Here is a 24,414-nt window from a genome sequence, read left to right as displayed (position 1 = left end):
GTGAGATTGGACAATGGTTTTGTATTTGAAATAGATGGAGTGTTTTTTTCAACTGAGTGAATGATGCCCCTATGTGATGGCAAAGTAATAGAAATATTTCATCCCTCAAAGATTGCTGAAGTCATGGGGAAGAAACAATGCATAAAAACCCCGGTTTAACTAATAATATTTTTCTTTGTCTAAGATTATATATAGCATGATTCATAAACATGGTTATAAGAAGGCATAGTGGACTTAATTTTCTCATATTCTTCCCTTATAGGGAGAGCAAAGCATATTAATGCTTCACTAGAAAGTCTTGGTGTCCTTACTGTTGTTTCTCCCAAGACCTGGCATAATAATTGGCATATGGTAGAAGTTTGGATAGTTAGTAATTTTTGTTATATTGGTATATTGTTATAATAGTTATTTGTTGAATTAATGCATAAATGAACAAAAGCACGAAATTTTCCTTTTATTGTATAGGCAAAGTGTGGCTTCAGTTTAAAGCTCAAATTTCTCATGTTTTATAATGGTTTGAGTCACAAAACACTGGCATTTTTTGTACTACTTTGCTGAGGGTACAAAATTATTTATTTTTTTATTAATTTTTTTTAATGTTTATTTATTTTTGAGAGAGACAGAGACAGAATGCGAGTGGGTTAGGGGCAGAGAGAGAGGGAGACACAGAATCTGAAGCAGGCTCCAGACTCTGAGCTGTCAGCACAGAGCCCAACGGGGGACTCGAACTCATGAGCTGTGAGATCATGACCTGAGCCAAAGTCAGGCACTCAACTGACTGAGCCACCCAGGTGCCCCCACAAAATTATCTTAAACTCAACTTGATTTTCTGTTAATTAGAGAGTGCCAAATTTTTGGGGGGGGCATGGAAGAAAGAAAAAATGTATTCCTTAAGGTTGTCTACTTTTTTATTGGGTACTTACACCTGTTTCAGTATAGCGCACAGGAGAATAAATCTTCTATGTTTAAATTTTTCAAAAAGGACATTTTCAGTTGAACTTACATTTGTGCAAATTTCTTATAAATCAAGAGAACATTGTTGAGGAGTATATGACCGTTTACTTGTCAGTATATAACAGAGTACTTGGCCAGATAAAAATGTGAAAATGTATCATTATTTTGGTTGGCAAAATACATTGGCTATTTATTCTCTTGGTTTTAGTAATGTACACAAACATCTTCTACAACCCTGTAAAAGAAAAGACTTGGAACACTTGTATTCAAAATGACAAAACATGTACAGATAATTCAAAGAAGAAAATACTGGCAAGTAAGCATGTGAAATGTCTCCGAATCATTCATAAACACCCTTTAAAAATCATTGTATGATCATTTGAATCAATTTTACATAGATGTAAAAAGGTAATGCCAACTAGGTGAGAAAGTGGGTGTCATTCGTGGACATAAATGGAACCCAAGAAACATGGACAAGGATTTCATCCAGAAACTTAGAAAATTTATTGGACAATAGACAACTGTTCAAGCTTCATTAGATAGCAGTTCTGAAGCTACCTTTCTAGATGACTTTTGTTGTAATTGTCGTATTTTAACTGTATTAAAGCTTCTAACTGATCCCCTTACTTCTAGCTTCAGATTCTCTGTTTCATCTGTCTGCCAGAGCAGTATTTGGGAAAGATATGACAAACCAAGTCACATTTCTTCAAAAATCTGCATTTGGCATGTTTTTAAGAGTATTAGAAATAAGCAATAATCAGAGAAGAGGACAAAGATTATATAAACTGATAATAGAGGATCTTTTGCCACTGTCAAAACTGGAAATTTGCCACTTTTAGTCACTGAACATTTGGATTCCTAAATTTTGTGCCCTAACACTCCCCTGATATGAATCTCACGAAATTTGTGCAGCAAGAAACAATGAGATTATAATCCAAGATGATTTAAGATACTGTGCAAACGTTTTTGCCACTGACGTGAACAGGAGAGTATATCCTGAGAGCCTCTGCATTGATCAGATTGTAGTTTTCAAATTTTTCTGGAGTATCCTGAGCAATTATACTTATGGACTGCTATGAAGCCTAAACATCATGCTGATTCAAGGGGTCTTTGACCAGGACCTTCCTGTTGAGACACTCCCTAGATCTTGTATTCTATATTTATTTCGTGGTCCAACATGATTAGCACAGCATCTCTAATTCCAAATTAGTCCCCAGAATGCAAATGTATGAAGTTATCTACTGAATTGAAATAATTTCAAGTGAATGGCACTTGTAGTATTGGTTTAGAATGGACAATCTCAAGTAAATATAAGACAGCATTCTAGGAATATATGGAATGAAAGGGAAGGACAACACATCCCAACTTGAGCTAGAAGCTTCACCAACTACAAAATCACAGAGAAGCAAATAGAGATATATACTGTCCTGAAATTCATCTTGCTTTTCAAAAATTTTATTTCATTGGCAATCTTTGGATTTGGTAAAAATCTCAGTATTTTTTTCTATGGATTACCAATTTACCATAAAAATACTTAATAGTAAGAGCCTTGTATACGTGACTTTAATACATACATGATAAACACAAATATTTTTTTTTCACCTCACACACCATTTTAGGAATGTAAACTTATTAGCTAATTACTGGACATATAGAGCTTAAGAATAAATGCTTAAGAAAATTGTGATTGGGTAATGGTATTGAAATCAATATAAAATACTCAGTGAAGGATGAATATGTATGAACTGTTCATTGGATGTTAGTGAAAAGAATGAAATTCAACATGTAATAGTTTATTGTATTTTATTCTTTCTTTGCTTTATCTTTCTTGCACTCTGATGCTCAAGCACAGAGACTACAGTTATAAACAAATCTATTGTTTTTAAAAATGGTTGCTGTGATAATAGAGCTGTTTTCCTAGGTGAGTTTTTAAAAGCATGTTTGGTAAAACTGCCTTCTGGAAAAGATTTTAGAAAGGAATGAGGCCATTTTGTAAAGATACATATGCTATATTCATTGTTTGAATGTTTATGGATAAGGGGAGAGGAAATGGACATGAGGAATGTTTAATATATTAATCAGGAAAAAAGTAAGGCACTAGTTATTAATGTTTATTTTGAGAATATACTGTATGAAATAACTAAATATAATTGCGTTGTGACTTTAAGGTATTGTGATTAAGTTTGCTAACATTTAGAAGAAATATTTTTAATACATGATTATAAAAATAGAACTGTTAGAATACCTTTGATGATACACATTTAGAATCATTTGATTGAATGATTTTTGAGTGGCTTTTGGTGCGGGGCAAGGATTGTTCTGTATGCAGCTGTTACACAAGAAATCTTATTAAGGCTGTTCTGTGTGGTTGTAGATGTTATTCTGTAAATATTTGTTAATATCTTTATGGTATGTTAATGTTTCTGTGGTATGAGATTTAATTCCCATGATGGAATTACTGCATAAGAGTCCAGCTTCTATGCATGTTTAGGATTTGATGGGCTTTTTCATTGCTATGTATGTAATGGAAAAAGTACTGTATTAAACCATCCTATTAATCATGGAGATGACTGATATTTGGGGCATTTTAAATGTTAGAATATAATTTTGGTTGTCAAGAGGAGTTTTTAGACTGCCTTATTTGTAGTAGGCAAATAAAAGCAGAATTTAGAAGGTAGAGAACAGGGAATTTTGGAGGGCTATACGTATATGCATATGTGCAGAAACAGTTCTTGAACAGCCTAGAGGCTTTACTCGATGCTCGGAAGTTGGGAATCGACATATATTTTATTAATCCTGTGATGTTAAATAGGTGTAGTTTGTTGTTGTTTTTTTCTAATAGAATTGTTAAATTGCCTCAACATTAATTCCTTTTCAGTAAGATTATACTTTTTTTTAAAGTGTTATATACAATGTAATGTTCTTTACCATCTAATTCTCTACCTACATAGACATCACTGTAAATACATATCAACTTATACGGATAGACATTTTTGTTTGACAAAAATGATATTATATCTTGCCTCTGTGTTCATTGCATTATTAGGCTCAAATTGTAGGGTGGAATAAATGTGCAGTGTCTAGTATAATATCTCACATTGTTTTTTATAGAAGATTCATCATAGTGGAAATGTCATTTTAACTGTGGGTCTGCCTTTGTTTATGGTTTTTAGATATGTTTGTATGCAAATAGGAAATACAATTACTAGAAAAATCTCTACATGTGGTTAAACATAATAGGTTAGAAAAGTTTTCATTTGCCAGTGTAATTTGACTTTTAATAATTGAATTGTTCTTGCTTTTAAAATACTACATAAAATAGTATAGGTGATTTACAAGTTTTTATTAGAGATGTTTGTAATGGTCTGTCAAATCTATGTTCTTAAAAGGATGGGCTGATCAAAGAAAAGTTTTATATAATGTGTATAATTAGACACAGTTATTATGTTTTCTTAAAGCCGAGGAATAATTATATCAGCATGTTTTGTAAATATGTAGAATGAAAAATTTGCATAACAGCTGTCAGATTATGTCTGAGTAAATAATTGAGCAGCTGAAGTTCAGGATATTTTGTTAGAGTGTTCTGTGTGTAAAACAGGATAAAATAATTTTTACTTTAAACTTTTAATCCTTAATTTTACAAGGGTTGCATTCATATACATATGTATATATACCCACAGGTGTATTGTATATGTATATATAAGACAACTGTTTATTAAAAATTATACAATAGGAACACCTTTTGGCCAAATAATTATCACTCGGCTTTAATCTGTTCTTTGTGTTGTTTGATGGTGGATAATACAGGGTGTTGTTCATGAGCTTTAGTTGCTGGAGGATACTGTTAAATGGCTAGTTAAGTTATAGACCGACGTTAGTTTTTGTTTTAGAATATTTGCATAGGATTTGCTGATAGGTGCGTATATTTTTTGGATATCAATTTGAGAGACAATGTGAAAAAACACTTCACTTTGACAAATTGAATTACTACACCATGTCTATTTGGGATGTATTTGGTGATAGGGATTATATTATTTTGTTTTGCGTATAGGAGGTAAGTGTCATTTTGTAAATCATTTTTAGATATATAATTTCTGTCAATAATTTTGTAAATATATTTTTATTGAAATATTAAAGGTAGAATCATTGTTTGATTATAGATATAGTAGAGCATCTTCAAGCATTAGGTTTTATTTTGATGTTTTTTCTTTCTGTATTCTTTATTTCAGTTCTTTATTTCAGTTTATTTAAATTCCAGTTAACATACAGTGTAATATTAATTTCAAGTGCACAATTTAGGATTCAGCTATTCCATACAACACCCAGTGCTCATCACACATGCACTCCTTTAATTCCCATCACCTATTTAACTCCTCCCCCACCCACCTCCCCTCTGGTAACCCTCAGCTTGTTCTATATTGTTAGGAGTCTGTTTCTTGGTTTGCCTCTCTCTCTGTGGCTTTGAGATTTTTTAGTTAGACATTCATTGTTAAAGTACAGAAATTACTACCATTCATATTTTAAATATGAAATGAGTAATTTCTTATACTAAACTTTTTTTATGCTTGTAGACATGAAATAGTAAAATAAGTCTGCTGTTATGATTTATAGACTGCTGTGTGTGTAGTTATTGATAAAATACTTATTTCTAGATATACAGACGTTGCTGATAAACATGTTTAAATATCAAACTTACAAAAATCAATATAATTAGTTTCTCTGCATGTTCAGTGGTTTGTTGTAAGAGAATGGATGGGGTGGTGGATGTTTTCCATTCTCATCAGTAATGTAAGATTCTTTGGCTTTGAATCTATTTTTGGTTTATAGAGATAGTGAACATCATGTATGTTACAGTCATGCTGTTGGTAAACTCTAAGTTTGACATATCTCCGAATTATTTTAAGAATTTCTTATGGATGGCACTTTGTGGTTTGTTGTTAAACACTGGTATTTATAATAGTTATATTATAGCATTTGACTTAGGAAGTATATAGAAATGTTGGTAAACAAAATGATAGAAGGTAGAAACCGTTTTCTTTTGAGGATGTTGTTCACCTTTGTGTAGGATTCCATGGAATGCTGGGATTATTAAAGACAATTTATTTGAAAATTGGGTTAAAAGCTTCTGAGCCTTATTTTTGTTATGTTTGTGTGTACACACACATGTATATAGTCAGGAAAGAGGGTGGTTAAAAGTTCATTGCCTCACATATTTCATTTAGAAGAAAAATTAGACTTCAATAGTTAAATTGTGCCCATTTTATATAAAAATATTTCTACTTATTAAGGGACATGAGGTATATCTTATTTTCTCAGATGTACTGAGGTTCTTGATGAAATTCATTTTACTAAAGAAAATTTTACAGAATCTAAATTACACAGTTCTGTGTTCATTTGTTACACAGCAGTAAGACAACTTTGGAAATAATAGGCAAGTGAAACATTTGGTTTTAAGCATCTAATATTTCCAGATGTATTCATAGTGTTACAGTATAATTTTGTAAACATTTTCATTGTAAATGTGTTAGGACTATTGTCTTTTAAAGTTGTCATGGCAAGGAAATTGATCACTGATAAATAGGGTCTTGGAGCTATGCAATATTTATCATACACTCATTTTGTTGTTGAGAGAAATAGAAAAGATTATGCATTTAACCCATTCTCATAGTAGAATACTATGCCATTGTATAAGTATAAACTGTATATTAAAAAACATACACCATGTAAATTCATTTGATGTTACAAGGTGTATTGTAATGTATTTCATTTGGAGCTTCCCTAGTATATGTACCTTACATTATTCTTGTGTTAAGATATTTTTTAGAGCAGATCTAGATCGGTTCATAGCAAAATTGAGGGGAAGGTACAGAGATTTGCCATCTAGCTCCTGCCCCAGCACATGCACAATCCCCATCATTATTCACACAGCACATGCATAATCAGTCCCATTATCATGATACCTTACCAGAGTTACTTACCATTTGTTCCTGCTGATGAATTTACATCAATACCTCATAATTACCCAAAGTCCATAGTTTTTCATGGTTAACTCTTGGTATTGTACATTTTGTCGGTTTGGACAAATGTATTACAACATGTATCCATCATGGTATTATGCAGAATGTTTTCATTATCCTAAAAATCCTCTGTGCTTCACCTATTCATATCTTCCCCGTATTTATTTTTATTGTTAACATTGGAGATATAAATGACTTTGTTAAAGAGATTTTATACTACCTCTTGGAACTATACACAATTCTGTATGTGTTCCTTTGGTTGCATGACAATATTCAAGACAACTTTGTAAATAATAGATACAAGTTTTTAGTTTTTAACATCTAGTCTTTTCTAGATGTGTAGAGTCTCACAACGTATAATTTTGTAAATAATTCATTGTAAACTTTCATAGTTTCATTGTTATCAAGTGTTTTAATAGCAGTGCAATTGATAACAATTTTCTTGATAACAAGTTTCTTCAGCTATTGCCTATTTTGGTGTCGGAAGGAGAAAGTTACTAAAAAGGTGTACTGTTGCTCTTGCATTCTCTAAAAGAAAATTTTACATTTTAATCACTGTTTAGTCCTTGTATTATTATACATTAAAAAACCTAAGTCCTAATTTTATATTGTATTGCTATACAACTATTAAACTTATAGTTGTATTGCTGATTATGTATTTTAATCATAGCAAGTCTGTTTTATGAGAAATATTGTCCCTCTTTGAGCTCTTCAGTTTTGTATTTAACTGAACAGGATGAAAATATTCAAGACAACTTTGTAAATAACAAATACATCATTTAAAAATACCTAGTGTTTTCAGATGCATGGTATTTCACAAAGTATAAATTTGTAAATATTTCATTATTGTAAAATACCGTAAGTTGTCTTTTGTAAGTGTTGGCAGTGTAATAAGTAATTAACATTGTTTTCTTAGGGTTATATAACATTTTGGTGTTAAGTGGGTTTTTTGGGGAGAGGGATAGATCTACTGCCTTCCTTTTCTTCAGATTGTTAGGTTTTTATGTATAAGAAAATAATAGATTTTATACTTAAACAAAATATCCCAGGATGATTTTTACCTTTAGAAAGAGGAAAGAATACATGAGAAGGAAACTGTCTTTTTTAAATCACAGATATATTTGTGGAAGATATTCTTATTGTTAATTGTTACTTTGCTATGCTATATAAATCTACTTTTTATAAATATATATGTGTATACATGCATATAACATACATGTTATAAATGTTAATACATATGTGCACATGTACATTTAGTTTTAGGAGTATAAATATGATAGTACTCTCTCATTAGCTTATTGCTTTGCATTTTTTTTGGAATACTGTGGAAACATTCAAATCTAAACTTAAATAGTTCCATAATCCTGCTTCATGTTATATCTAAATGTATGTATTTAAAAATATTTTTTTAATGTTTATTTTTGAGAGAGAGAGCATGAGGGAGGGAGGGGCGGAGAGAGAGGGACACACAGATCTGAAGCAGGCTCCAGGCTCTGAGCTGTCATCAGCACAGAGCCCAACTCGGGGCTCGAACCCATGAACTGTGAGATCATGACCTGAGCCGAAGTCAGATGCTCAACTGACTGAGCCACTCAGGTGCCCCTAAGTGTGTTATTTTTAATGTAAAATGATTAACTCCATATGTGTTTGTTTTCTAATCTGTTACCATATATAGACATCTGAATGAAAATAAAACTTCTGTGCTTATGAATATTTATTTTATTCTAAGACCTTTTTAAAAATTTCCAGTGTTTGCTTATATTTGTATGTTATGTGATAATCAGAAACAAAAGTCAAAAATGTTCAACTCAGTAGCCAATAATAAATTATGAACATTTTTTGGAAGAAAATTAACCTATAAATTAAGGTATAAATCAGTATTTTTTTGAACAGCAGTTTGGCCATAATAATTGAAATTCAAACATTTGAAATGGTGTTACTTGCTGCTGGGAATTTATTCCACATCTCAAATTTACACTGAAGTATGTTATACATTGAGTATAAATAATAGTTGAGCATCTGAAATATACTTCAACAAAAGATCATAATGGTTGTAGCTTATTCATCATATGAATATAATTTAGACACTGGAACATGGTCTGATAAGGGTGTTTTGTGTGGATATTTAAAATTATGCCAGTTTTTGAACAAACATCAACTAATAGTGTGTTTACAGAGGTTTGACCATATGCCTTGTTCTAATTGGAAATGTCAATCATTACTGTTCCTGAGGAATGTAATTATTCTGACATGATTATAGAGTTAAGTAATGCTGACTGATCAGTGTTATAATGAATATTTTAGCATTCTTAAAAATTTTGTACATGTGTACATTAAGTAGTAAAATACTGTCTTATTATTTGTATATTGCTACTTGACAATCTGAAATGAACATACTAATTGTTAGAAAGGTGTCTGGAAGAATGGATGGCAAAATTTTAACATTACTGTATAGAGAGATGGGAATGGAGGACTGCTTCTACTTCCTGCATTTTGAATTTTAAAGGTATTTCAAAAGGAACATCTAAACAGCAAAAAGGGGATTTTAAAGATACACCCAATTTATGCCTGCCTTTCATCCTTGCCTATCAATATCTGGCGAGTATTGGGCTGTTGTATCCAATTTTGTATTCCCAGTGGCCATTATGAATTGTTTGTGAGTGATCATGAAGAGCATGTGGTTTAGAGACTCTAGTGCAGCAGAGAGTTTTACACACTGAAACAGCATTGTGGGATTCCAGAAATGAACATGGGAGAAGATAGGATTTCAGGTAGGTGCTAAGCAATTATGTTTGGGTTTACAAACGCATGAATGATTAAAATAAATCATTGAAACTTTCTATAAAGGGTAAATTTTCATAAATTTACATATTTGTGGTTACTGATTAGATCATGTTGTTTGAGGAAGAGTATTGGATTAGGTTGAAAGTTAATCTTAATTAATGGTAGTAATTAGAGAATGGATTTTTCCTAGTTTTTACAGTAGTTGAGTCAGAATTTCACGTAGGTCTTTATGGTTTCTTATATGATTCAGAACTGGCATGAAAAACATTTCAGTACATTTGTGTTATTTCTGTGTAGTAATATCAGCTGTTTATCTCCATTTGCTGTTCGTGATTATTCTAAAATCATCCTAATTTGTGTGTCCTGGTGTCTTATTTGTATCTAATTGGCTATATTGTATAATTACTTCTCAGATGAACACAATGAAAGGAAGAGATTTACAGATAATCTGAGGACAGCTGACATTCCTATGGTCTTTCTTAATTCATAAGTCTTAACTGGGAACTACAGGTAAGAAGGTTCTGGATCAAGAAGTTCTGTTTTAGAACAAGGCTTTGGCTAGACTCAGGAAAATATCACTGGTGCAGACTTTGGAATATCCAGCCATGCCTGAGAATTAGTGAGTAAATTAATTCTATAAAAAAAGATAACTTTACCAAAGTAAAGGTGGGGAGTATATGTAGAATGTAGGAGATTATTTATGTCTTCTTTCAGTTGCTTTTATTTCTAACCAAACATTATGATCTAATTAATGTTATAAAGAAAATTATTCATTAATTGGAAATTTTGAAATAAAGGATTTTTGCAAGTATTTTTATAGTGTGATAAAGGCAGAAGTTCATGGAAACTGGTAAAAAACAAACAAACAAGGGGAACCCTCTTGCACTGTTGGTGGGATTACAAACTGGTGCAGCCACTGTGGAAGACAGTATGAAAGTTCCTCAAAAAGTTAAAAACATGATTTAGCAATTGTAATCATGAGGTATTTACCCAAAGAATACAAAAATATTAAATCAGAGGGATCTGTGCACCCCATCCTTTATTGCAGCATTATCTACAAATAGCCAAATTATGGAAACACCCCAAATATCCGTTCACTGATGAACGGATAAGGAACTCCACCATAAAAAATGAGATCTTCCCAATTGCAGCGAACAAGGCCAATGGAGCTAGAGAGTATAATGCTAAGCAAAATAAGTCAGAGAAAAACAAATGATATATGATTTCACTCATATGTGGGATTTAAGAAACAAAACAAAATAGAGGCAAAGCAAGAAATAGACTCTTAGCTATAGAGAACAAATTTATGATTACCAGAGGCCAGGTGGTTGAGGGAGATGGGTGAAATAGGTGATGGGGATTAACGAGTATACATGTAATGAGAAACAGGTGATGTATGTAAGTGTTGCATCACTAAATTGCACACCTGAAACTAATATTTCACTAACTGGAATTTTAATAAAAACTTAAAGCATTTGGTAAAGTAATAGCTGAAGTTGGAATGTTGAATCAGCTATTGGGGATTCATTAATGAGGAATTCTTTCTAAGCATTAAAAGAAATTTGTAACAAAGTTCAAAATTAGCCTCCACTTATTTGCTGCTTTTTCTATTTTATAAGAAGTATGTGTGTCTTATCTTCCAATGTTTGTTCTTTTTTTCCTGTCAGGAGATGATAATTCTAAGAAAACACACTTTTGCCATCTTTGTTTGTAATTGCAAGAATCAGTACCATAAGACCTCTGTTGGCAATATTACTCATTTGAGTATCCGTCACCTCCCATCTTTGGCTTCGGGAATACTGCTTGGCAAAATGATTGTAAGGACAGATAAGTGTTTATTTTATTCAGGGAGGGGCACTTGATTAGGCAGGAGTTAATATTCTGCTTTGTTTAAGATTAATTAATTTTTGGTGGCAGCTAGTGGGTAATGAGATCCGTTTGGGGTACATGTTGCTGAGTAATAAAGAATCCTGACACACAGTGGCATAAAATATCTATTGTGCCATTTCATGAATTCTGTGGGTGAAGATTTCTGACAATGCTAGAATATGGGATCAGCTGGGAAGATACGGTGTTTAATATTGATTCAAACACTTAGAGGCTGGAGTCATCTGGACACTTCTTCACACGTATGTCTGGCACTTGTTTTGGGAAGACTTGGAAGGCTGGGCTTAGCTAAATTAGAGCACCTTCACACAATCAGTTTAACAGAGGAAGCATCATCAAAATGAATGTTCGGAGAGAACCTTGTGAAAGTGGCATGTGGTCTTTATGATCCAACTTCAGAAGTCATGTAGTATCACTTCTGCCACATTTTGTTGACTAACATTTTTATATGACCAGCCCAAATTCTAGTAGATATTCCGTCTCATGATGGGCATGTGCCAAGGTTACTGGTCACCTAGAGTTACATGTAGGACCAGATGAAAGAAGACATTGTAATTGAGAACTATAGCTGTATAATTTTAGTTGATTTTTTTAAATAATTTTGGGATCCATTAACAACAGTTCTCTCAAATCATGTATCTGTCTTTATGATCTTAATAAATTGATTTTCAGAATTTCACTTTTCATGTACTCTGGATTTCTTGCAGATATGTTTCAACAAATATCTTACTCATTGCCTGGCATAGAATTAAATTTTATTGAATTGTAACTTTGGTAATAAATTAGGCAAAAGACAAGAAGTTCGAGAAAGAAAACAAAGTACATGATTTTGGGCATTAAGTGAGTTTGAAGAGGGCAAAAGAGAGAAGAGCCCAGGTACACTAAGCTGACGTTGAGATGTATAACCTTAGAAGTACTAAAGTAATGAACTATAAAAAGAGTGAGAGGGAGCAGTTGTTAATGAAACCATTAATATTATAGCAAATAGTGAATCCCATCTCCTGATGGACCAGGAGTTGTGTGATTCTCTTATTTCCTTTATTTCCCACTAGAAAGTTAATTCATGTGATACACGGCCAAGAGTAAATGCTGACAAATGCTTTAAACATTCTTTTTCAGAGAGCCTTATTGCCTACCTGCAATAATCCTCAGAATGACCTATTCTGTTAATCCCAGAATAACCTTAAAAGATAAAGGCTTTTATGATAAAATGTTTTTTTTTTTTCCTTAGGATAAAACATTGCTAAATAGACAACTAAACTAAATAGACAACTTCAACTTGGGTGAAGTACCCACTTAAGAATTTTGATAACCAGCTGGACTAATGGGTTAAGATCTAAATCTTATTAAATGCCATTGTAGCCTCTGTCTTTTATACAATTACCTTTTTTTTTTCTTACCAAAGGGACTAAGGTCCTTTTGTTATTTTCATTGGATTTTTTTTTGCACTGTTGTCATGTTTATTGTAGAGAAAAGCATATAGATTAAATAGTTTGTGTATGAATGAGCAATCTAGAGATATAGGCATCCAAATACATAAAAGAGACACAGACAGCATGAGAATGTTGGGATCAGTCCATTTACAAAGGTGTAAGAAGAAGGAATACCAAGATACCAACATCTGGCTTTTTAAAAACTGAGGTATAGTTGACCTCATTAGCTTCAGGTCTATAAATAGTGAATAGTGATAGTGACTTGATAATTCTATGCATTAAGCAGTGCTCACCACAATAAATGTAGTTGCCATCTCTAGCCTTCTTACTAGAAAATTTCACAAGTTATTCTGATGCATCTGTTATTTCTTCATAATAAAATGGCTGTTGCATTTCATTGTATATAATTTTATTAGATATTACTGATAATTGCATAAAGTATGCTTCCTAACTTTACGCATTTCCTAATGTGTCCTCTCAGGTGATGCCCAAATAGGAAACTGATGTTACTGCTTCTGACACCATCTTCAAATCCAAAAACGGTCTTTATAACGTATGGAGACTCCTCCTTTCATGTGTTGGAGTAGACACTCCTCCAGAAAAACTGGACTGAGAAAGCCCTTGTTTGAAAGTTACCTAAAGATAATCATTGGAGGGAATTGTAACCAGGCATGTTGACTGTTTTCATTATTGACATTGGACTAAATGTCGGGAGCTTGAATGATGGACATGCTATTACACAGAGAAGCTCAGGATGATATGATTGCAAGGCTTCATTTCAATGTTCCCATAAGTATTAAGTGCACATATTTATAATTTTCACTTTTAACAGGGTAAATTTAAAATAGATGCAGAAAAATAAATTATCTTTTTTCCAGATTTGAAAGGACACAGAAAGTTGTAAAGGGTAGTATTTTTACTTTTTAAATGCTTTTTCCTCCCTCCTAATTCTACTCCCCAATATTATCTGCTGTTAAGGAGTTTTGTGTATATCCTTTTGGGGCGTATCGATAAACAAATTGATAATGCCAGTAGTCATTTGGGCCCATACATTAGCTACAAATTTTCTCTTCAGTGAACATGCTTATATGTAATCTATTTTTTAACTTCTCCAGCTAAGTTGTTGAAATAGTCCTACTACTTCCACTTCATTGGAATTAAGTATATCCAAAATTTATGTTTTGAGTTAAAAGTAGAGATTTCCCCAGAATTGTGTAAATTATCCTCATCAATATTGTCTCCCAGTGTTTGTTTATGAGACTTCTTTTTTCTAAAACAGTACAAACATTGGATGTCAATGTTTTAATCTTTGATAGTGTGATACTACAAAGAAAGTATTTTTCTTCAGTTATTGTTCACTTCAGTCATCTTCATACGTCCTTAAACTGTACTAGTCATTTGTTATTCTGTGTTTTGTGTTATTTTGTTTTTTGTTTTTTGTTTTTTTTCATTTCCCTTGGAATACTAGTGTCTTTGTTACTGGCTTTTAAAAGATCTTTTATGACTAACATTTTAACCATTTACCATGCTTTGCAAATGAAATACCATGTTTTTTCACCATTTTACTGTGATATTTTACTTTTTGGTGTACAGAAGTTGTATATTGAAATATAACAATATTGTGTTTCATGCCTTTTGAGTTTTGTGTTTTTATTTAAAACATGAATGCAGTACTATCATTTTTTGTATTTTCTTTTGTTGTTAATTATTTTGTAATTTTTCCCCATCAATCATTACTGTGGGTTTAAAGCATTACTTACTCAAATAATTAACTTAAGCAATTACCAATTATTTTAATTTCTACCATAGTAATTTAGAAATTCCCAAATAATATCAGCTGCATTTCTGTTTGCTTGCCTTACCTTCTATTGATACTTTAAAATTACTGATGATTTTTAGTCTATTCCATTGAGTTCCATGTCATTTCTCTTCTTTTTTTCAGAATATTCCCTGTCTATAGTCGCATTTTTTTCTCTCAATTGATGCTTAAAATTATTTTGCAAGTTGGAAAAAAATGCAGTTTTAATTTCATTTGCACCAAATTTAATAGATTAATTAGGAGAGAATAGATCTCTTTAAAATTGAGTCTTCCTCTCCAACTGCAAGGTATGTCTTTCTATTTTTAATCAACCTGTTATGTTGGGAAAATGCTAGATTATATTTTTTCATTAATTCCCAGTCATTTCATAGTTTTGTTAATGTGATGGGGATTGTGAACCTACTTTATTTTCTTATTAATATAAAAGCCTTTTTTTATTTACTTTTCTAAATGTATTTAATTGAAATACCATAATTCTGGTTTTCTTTCTTAGTTCGTGGTTCTTAATAGAATATATGGAAGCAGAAAAGGGCCCTTGGTTACTTGATCATGAATATTAATCCTATTAGTTTAAGGTTTGTTTACTTAGGGGTCATTTTAGGAAACTTCCTTTCTTTTTTTGAGCATTTTTCACAAAACTTGTTGACAAGTTTAATAAAATGTTTTGTTGTGTGTTATAGGTGATCATGCTTGCAATCATAATTCTTGATTAGGCTAAAAATTAAACATTCTTGCATCTGCTCTCAATGAACTACATTTTATGTTATGTATGTGCATGTATGTGTGTGTGTATATTCCATATATATTTTCCTATTATAATTAAAATTTTATTTGCAGTTTCTGAAAATATAATCCTAAATAAACAGCTTATTTTGTTCTGTTTTTGTCAGGGTTCTGTATTTGGTTTATCTGCTCTACCAAAATGTTTGGAGTATTACTTGTATAGGCTGAAAACAAGGAGTATTAGCATTAATTACTTAGGTTTCATTTTGAAATAACTTTTGGCTTGCAAAAATGCTCTCTATCCTCCTCTTACATTAATATATTTCATTTACATGATATAGTTATCTACAAAAGGAAATTGCTGCACTGCTGTTAAATGATCCTTTTATAATCCATGATTGAAAATAGAATCCTACATTGCATGTAGTTGTTAAAGTCTCTTTAATGTCCTTCTGCTTGGGACAGTTGCCCAGTTTTCTTCGGTTTTCATAATTTTGATCCTTTTGAAGAGTTGACAAAATATCCAACTATTAATGTTAATCAGTATGGGCTTGTGTGATTTTCATCATTGGACTGGTGGTTATGCATGTTTGATGAGATTGCTATAGAAGTGGTACTCCCTTCTTAGTACATCACTAGGGATCACGTACTATTGATACGTCTTGTGACTACTGCTATTACTTTTATAACATACTGTTACATAATTAGTATTAGTAGGAAAAGGTTCTGCAAATATTGTAACACTCTTATCTGCTAATTTTAGAACTTATTGATGTTTGTTGCCTGCAAAAATTAATACACTATGGCGTTTGTCAAATTGATTCTTAAAAATGTTCTCAGTACTACATTTTATTAATTGGAATTTTGTACTATAAGAGTTATTCCTTCCCCATTTAATATTTAATTATTCATTTCAGTGTGGACTCGTGGTATTTTGTTTATTCCATGGATTAAATTCATTACTTTTCTTTAATCTCGTCCATCATTTGGCCATTCAGGTCTCTTTTAAGGTGGCTTCTGTGTCTTTTTAACATGTCCATATTTCGTTTCCTGAGTACTTACTTACTTTCTGACCACCTAATAGTACCTGGGTTTATTTTGTTCTTATCTTGTGGAACCATCAGTTTCTCTAAGGATACTTGGTTCCTTATAGGGAATGGTACTTAGGAAGTAAGCTATGTATCAGAACTTCATTTATTTTTATGGTTCAGTAATATTCCAAAGTGTGTATATGTAACATTTGTTGTTGAACACTTGGATGTTTCTGCTTTTTGACTTTGAATAATAAGGTTTGTGACTTCCACATTGTCAATAATACTGCTATGAATATTGACATGAAAATGTCTTGAGTCCCTGTTTTCATTTTCTTTGGGTATATATCTTGGAGTGAAATAGCTAGGAATCATATGGTATTTTTATGTTTAACTCTTTTAGGTATGGTCTGTTTTTATTATGAAAAGTTTCATATTCATAATGAAATCATGAGTTTTCACATGCTGAGCAACTAGAAGAATTAAAAATATTCTGCCATATATTGAAAACTGCAAATCATATGATATTTCAATCTTGAATTTTTTGTATGCATATACATCATAATTTTAAATAACCACAATATCATATCTATTATTAAGTAGAATCCTTTATTGCCTTTTAAAATAAATCTTCATGTAAACTTGTCATATTGTCCAAACATCTAATAATTAGAACAAGTCTGGATCCAAGCAGGCACCATGCATTTTTATCTAGGCCATTTTTATCTTATTTTTGGTTATTAGTATTAATTTATTCTTAATACTAAATCTTTTAATCCCTTAATATAGGACATTTTCCCATGCTGTTTTGTTTCATATGTGTTAAATATTTTTTTTAAATATTTAATCTTTTGCAATTCATTTCATTTTGGAAGAACTTTATATTTTTCTGTTACATTCATAGTGATTTTACCTACTATTTCTAGTGTATTACATGTATTTTGGTGAGCTAATGTGGTCCAGGTTATTTCTGCTTTGAGGTTTTCTTTGTGTCTGTCTCTTTCATACATTCTCTATGTCACATACCTACCTATCTATAACTATCTAGAAACATATTTATAGAATGTATAAATACCTTTATAAATTATGCATAAATACTTGTATATTTATGTAGACCATAACAAAAATATAGCTCATATTTCTAAATGTATTAGAGGTGCTTGGAAAGAGGCATTGTCTCCAATGTACAGAGCACTATATAAGTGATTGTGAAAGGTTCACTATTGTTACAGATCTGTATTTCTGTCTCTTTTAGGAACCACTAAATGACTTGCTGTTGATGTCTTGATCTGTTTTCTTTTTTTGTTTCATTACATATTGAATATTTGACCATTCTATCAATTTTGCAAGAGTATTTCATACACTGTGTCCCAAATAGAATAGGAATATGTACTTACCATGTCCCATCCTAGAAAAAAATAACTAAGGCCTAGTTTTCTTTTATAATTTATTCTCATGTATTTTGTTGAATCTCAAGATTTGTGGACCCCAATACTTTTAAAAGATAATCGTCATGCTACCTGCTAAAAAATGTAAAATGGAGGGGCACCTGAGTGGCTCAGTCTGTTGAGCATCTGACTTCAGCTCAGGTCATGATATCTTGGTTCATGAGTTCGAATCCCACATCAGGCTCTCTGCTGTTAGCCGGGAGCCTATTTTGGATCCTTTGTCTATTTCTCTCTCTCTGCACTTCCTCTGCTCACACTGTCTCTTCCAAAAATAAACAAACATTAATTTTTTTTAAATATATGAAATGTAATAAATCCTTTATGGTGTATCACAGCTGGATACCTAAAGTACTCTGAATTATTTATAGATTAAAAATCATTCAAACAGGTTTTGAAAATAGTTATGTTCAAATCAGCACTTGAATAGTTATGCATTCCATTCCACTTGGTTTGTTAATCTGTAGTTCTCTTTGAATTTGCAATGACTCTTTTTTTTTTATTTTAGATGTTTATTTTTGAGAGAGAGAGAGAGAGAGAACGCACATGCACAGGAGCAGGAGAGGGATAGGGAGAGAGGCAGACACAGAATCCAAAGCAGCTCCAGGCTCTGAGCCCGAAGTGGGGTTCGAACACATGAATCATGAGATCTTGACCTGAGCTGAAGTCTGACGCTTAACTGACTGAACCATGCAGGCGCCCAGCTCTTTTTTTCTTTTTAAAGTTTGTTTATGTATTTTCAGAGAGAGAGAGGGCACATGTGCATTTACCTGCATGAGTGGGAAAGGGGAAGAAGGGGCAAGAGTGTGAGAATCCCAAGCAGGCTCCACACAGTCAGTGCAGAGCCCAGTGTGGGGCTTGAACTCATGAACGGTGAGATCATAAACTGACCTGAAACCAAGAGCCAGACACATAACTGACTGAGCCACCTAGGTGCCCCTCATCTCTGTGTCTCTCTTTTTTTTAACTTTCATAATTTCTATTTATGTTTGGAAGAAATCAGATTATATGCCTTTTAAAATTATCACACGTCTAATTCTACAAGTAGTATATGGCATCCCTGTGGTAGGGTTTAATATTTTCCCCCAAATCCTGTTAGATTTAAATGTCATATCAGTTTGGTTTTATTAATTCTTTAGTCACTTATTATAGGAATCTTTTTGATTGTAATACAGTATCTAGTAATTCATTATAAGAACACTATGAATTTTAAATATTTTAATTATATTATAGTTAACATAGATTGTTATATTAGTTTCAAGTGGACAGTATTGGGATTCAACAATTCCAAACATCAGAGTTTATCACAAGAAGTGCACTCAATTCCCATCATCCATTTCCTTTAAGATAACCATCAGTTCTCTACAGTTAAGAGTCTTGGGTTGTCCCTCTCACCTTTTCCCTTTGCTTGTTTGTTTCTTAAATTCCACTTATGAGTGAAAAGAATATGGTATTTGTCTTTCTCTGACTTCCTTTGCTTACCATAATACTCTGTAGCTCCAACCACATTGTTGCAGATGGCAAGATTTCATTCTTTTTGATGGCTGAGTAATTCATTTTATATATATGTATATAATATGTATGTAAAGATGTGTGTATGCATATGTATATATACATAAATATACACGCATACATACATATGCATACACACCACATCTTTATCCGTTCATCAGTAAATGGATACCTGACCTGCTTCCGTATGTTGCCCATTGTAAATAATAGTGAAAAAAACATAGGGGCGCATGTGTCTTTTTGATTTCCTGTTTTTGTATTCTTTGGCTAAATACCAGTAATATGATTTTTAGATTGTAGGGTGGTTATTTTTAACTTTTTCATGAACCTCCATTGATTATACCGGTTTGCATTCCAAACAACAGTGCAAGAGAGTCCCTTTTTCTCCACATTCTTCCAAATACTTGCTGTTTCTTATGTTGTTCATTTTAGTCATTCTGACAGGTGTGTGCTGATATTTCACTATAGTTTTTTTTTCATGTTTATTTTTGAGAGAGAGAATGTGTGAGTGGAGGAGGGAAAGAGAATCCCAAGAAGATTTCTCTGACAGCACCGAGCCCAAATCCGTGGGCTAGAGTCCATGAACTGGGAGATCATGACTGGAGCTGAAATCAAGAGCCAGATGCTTAACCCAACTGAGCCACCCAGGTGCCCCTCTCATTGTAGTTTTGATTTACATTTTCCTGATGATGAGTGAAGAACATCTTTTCATGTGTCTGTTGGCCATCTGTGTGTCTTTTTTTTTTTTTTTAATGTTCATTTTAGAGAGCAGAAGCAAGTGGGGAAAAGGACAGGGTGAGAAGGACAGAGGATCTGAGGCAGGCTCTTTGCTGACTGCAGAGAGCCTGATGCAGGGATTGAACTCAAGAACTGTAGGATCTTGACCAGAGCTGAAGTTGGACACTTAACCAACTGAGGCACCTGGGTGCCTCACTGTGTGTCTCTTTTGGGGAAATGTATGTTCATGAATTCTGTAATTATTTAATTGGATTATTTTTGTGTGTGTGTATGTGAAGTTGTATAACTTCTTTATACTTTGGATACTAACCCTTTATCGGGTGTGCCATTTGCAGATATCTTCTCCCATTCAGTAAGTTGGTCTTTTAGTTTAATTGATGGTTTCCTTCACTATGCAGAAGGTTTAAAATATATCCCAATAGTTTATTTTTGCTTTTGTTTCCCTTGCCTCAGGAGACTTGTCTAGAAAAAAAAGTTATTTCGACCAATGCCCAAGAAGTGACTGCCTGTGTTCTCTTCTAGGATTTTTATGGTTTGAGGTTTCACATGTAGGTATTTAATTCATTTTTAGTTTATTTTTTGTGTGTGTAGTATAAGTAAGTGGTTCATTGTTTTGCATGTTGCTGTCCAACACCATTTATTGAGAAACTTGTCTTTTTCTATTGGATATTCTTTCCTGCTTTGTTGATTAACTGACCATATAGTTGTGGGTTTGTTTTCTATTCTGTTCTACTTTTCTGTGTGTCTATTTTTGTGCTAGTAGCATACTGTCTTGATTACTACAGATTTTTAATACACCTTGAAGGCCAGAATTGTGATGACTCCAGGTTTGCTTTTCTTTTTCAGAATTGCTTTGGTTTATTCTGGGTCTTTTATTTTCATAAAAATTTTAGTATTATTTGTTCTAGTTCAGTGAAAAATGTTAATGGTATTTTGATAGGGATTGCATTAAATGTGCATATTGCTTTGGGTAGTGTATACATTTTATCAATATTCATTCTTCCAATCCATGACCATGGAATGTTTTTTCCATTTCTTTATGTCATCTTCGGTTTCTTCCATCAGCATTTTACACTTTTCACAGTATAGGTGTTTTACTTCTTTGGTTAAGTTTATTCCTAGGTATCTTACTGTTTTTGGTAAAATTGTAAATGGGATTGATTCCTTAATTTCTCTTTGTTGTTTCATTATTGACATACAGAAAGACAACAGATTTCCATACATAGCTTTCATATCCTGCAGCTTGACTGAATTCATTTATCAGTTCTAGCAGTATTTTGGTGGAGCCTTTTGGGTCTTCTGTATAGAGTATCATGTCATTTGCAAATAGTGAAAGGTTTACTTCTTCCTTGCTAATTTGGGTTCCTTTATTTTTGTTGTCTGATTGTTGAGGATAGGACCTCCCTTATGTTAAGTAACAGTGGTGAGAGTGAGCATCCTGTCTTGTTCCTTACTGTAAACTATGGGTGTTTTCATAGATGGCCTTTATTACATTGAGGTATGTTCCTTCCATGCCTACTTTGTTGAGGTTTTTTTTCTTTTTTTTTTTTTAACATGAATGGATGTTGAACTTTGTCAAATAATTTTTCTATATCTATTGAAATGATGATGTGGTTCTCATCCTTTCTTTTATTAATGTGGTGCATCACATTGATTGATTTCTGAATGTCGAGCCACCTTGCAACCCAGAAATTACTCTCACTTGATTGTGATGAAATGATTTTTTTCATGTATTGTCGGATTCATTTGCTAGTGTTTTACTGAGAATTTTTGCATCCATGTTAATCAGGGATATTGGCCCATAGTTCTCCTTTTTAGTGGAGTCTTGGTTTTGGTATCAGGGTAATGCTGGCCTCTTACAATGAATTTGGAAGTTTTCCTTTCTTTTCTGTTTTTTAGAATACACTGAGAAGAATAGGTTAATACTTTGGTTTAAAGTCCATTTTGTCCACTATAGTAAGTACTGCTACTCTTTCTTTTGATATCCACTTACATACGTTTTCTCCATCCCCTCACTTTAATTTGTGGGTGACTTTCTGAAATGTGTCACTTAATGGCATATAGATGGGTCTTATTTTTTTAATTTTTTATTTTTATTTACTTAATTTTTATTTTTTTTACAATTTTTATTTTCATTTTATTTTTAATTACTTAATTTGTATCCAAGTTAGTTAGCATATAGTGCAACAATGATTTCAGGAGTAGATTCCTTAATGCTCCTTACCCATTTAACCTATTCCTCTCCCACAATCCCTCCAACAACCCTGTTTCTTCTCTATATTTAAGAGTCTTTTATGTTTTGTCCTCTTCCCTGATTTTATATTATTTTTGCTTCCCTTCCCTTATGTTTATCTGTTTTATATCTTAAATTCATCATATGAATGAAGTCATATGATATTTGTCTTTCTCTGACTAATTCCGCTTAGCATAATACCCTCCAGTTCTACCCACATAGTTGCAAATGGCAAGATTTCATTCATTTTGGTTGTCTAGTAGTACTTACTTGTGTGTGTGTGTGTATGGAAAACATACATATATACACACACACACACATCACACATCTCACACACACACACACACACACACACACACACACCACATCTTCTTTTTCCGTTCATCCATCAATGGACATTTGGGCTCTTTCCATACTTTTGCTATTGTCGATAGTGCTGCTATAAACATTGGAGTGAATGTGCCCCTTTGAAACAGTATACCTGTATCCCTTGGATAAATACCTAGCAGTGCAATTACTGGGTCATAGGGTAGCTCTGTTTTTAGTTTTTTGAGAAATCACCATACTGTTTTCCAGAGTGGCTGCACCAGCTTGCATTGCCACCAACAATGCAAAAGAGATCCTCTTTATCCGCATCCTCGCCAACATCTGTTGTTAATGGTAAGCCATTCTGACTGGTGTGAGGTGGTATCTCACTGTGGTTTTGATTTGTATTTCCTTGATGATGAGCGATGTTGAGCATTTTTTCATGTGTCGGTTGGCCATCTGGATGTCTTCCTTGGAGAAGTGTATTCCTGTCTTTTGCCATTTCTTCACTGGATTATTTGTTTTTTGGGTGTGGAGTTTGATAAGTTTTTATACAGTGTGAATACTAACTAACCCTTTATCTGATAGGTCATTTGCAAATATCTTCTCCCATTCTGTCAGTTGCCTTTTAGTTTTGCTGATTGTTTCCTTCGCTGTGCAGAAGCTTTTTATTTTGATGAGGTTCCAATAGTTCATTTTTGTTTGTTTCCCTTGCCTCTGTAGATGTATTGAGTAAGAAGTTGCTGTGACTGAGGTTGAAGAGGTTTTTGCTTGCTTTCTCCTCTAGGGGAGCAGGCTTTGATGGCTTCCTGTTTTACGTTTAGGTCTTTCATCCATTTTGAGTTTATTTTTGTGTGAGGTGTAAGAGAGTGGTCCAGGTTCATTTTTCTGCATGTCGCTGTCCAGTTTTCCCACAACCATTTTCTGCATATTTTTTTGAGTTTATTTTTGTGTAAGGTGTAAGGGAGTGGTCCTGGTTCATTTTTCTGCATGTTGCTGTCCAGTTTTCCCAGAAACATTTTCTGCATATTTTTACCTGCTTTGTCAAAGTTTAGTTGGCCATACATTTGTGGGTCCATTTTTGGTTTCTCTATTCTGTTCCATTGATCTGAGTGTCTGTTTTTATGCCAGTACCATACTGTCTTGATGATAAGAGCTTTGGAATACAACTTGAAGTCTGGGATTGTGATGCCTCCAGCTTTGGTTTTCTTTTTCAAGATTGCTTTGGATATCTGGGGTCTTTTCGGGTTCCATACAAATTTTAGGATTATTTGTTCTAGCTCTGTGAGGAATGCTGGTCATATTTCAATAGGGATTGCTGATGTTTTATTTTTTAAAGTAATTTCTATGCCCATGGGTCTAAAACTCAACTATCAAGAGTCACATGCTCTGCCAACTTAGCCAGAGGCCCCTGGGTCTTATTTTTACATCTACTCTGATACCCTTTGTCTCTTGATTGGAGCTTTTAGTCCATTTACGTTTAAAGTAAATAGTGATACATAGAACTAACTTCTTTGTCATTTTATTACTTG

At 32.8% G+C, this 24,414-nt stretch overlaps 1 protein-coding gene across 2 annotated transcripts in view; it reads left to right on the top strand.

Annotated features, from left to right (window-relative positions):
* LOC147580356 (uncharacterized) overlaps positions 1-24,414 on the top strand; it is a 141,139-nt gene that overhangs the window by 10,551 nt on the left and 106,174 nt on the right. For both annotated transcript variants that reach the window (XM_086711350.1, XM_086711346.1), the window contains exons 5-9: positions 1,588-9,742; positions 10,169-10,265; positions 11,423-11,572; positions 13,557-13,744; positions 15,018-15,181. The gene's annotated coding sequence lies outside the window, so the exon portion shown is untranslated. The remainder of the gene's footprint in view (positions 1-1,587; positions 9,743-10,168; positions 10,266-11,422; positions 11,573-13,556; positions 13,745-15,017; positions 15,182-24,414) is intronic.

The sequence above is a fragment of the Puma concolor genome, chromosome B3 (genome assembly GCF_028749965.1).
Source record: "Puma concolor isolate L17-30 chromosome B3, mPumCon1.1.hap2, whole genome shotgun sequence".
In the NCBI taxonomy this organism is placed as follows: Eukaryota; Metazoa; Chordata; class Mammalia; order Carnivora; family Felidae; genus Puma; species Puma concolor.
The sequence above is the reverse complement of the archived record's forward strand: the minus strand, read 5'-3'. Positions and strand labels throughout refer to the sequence as shown.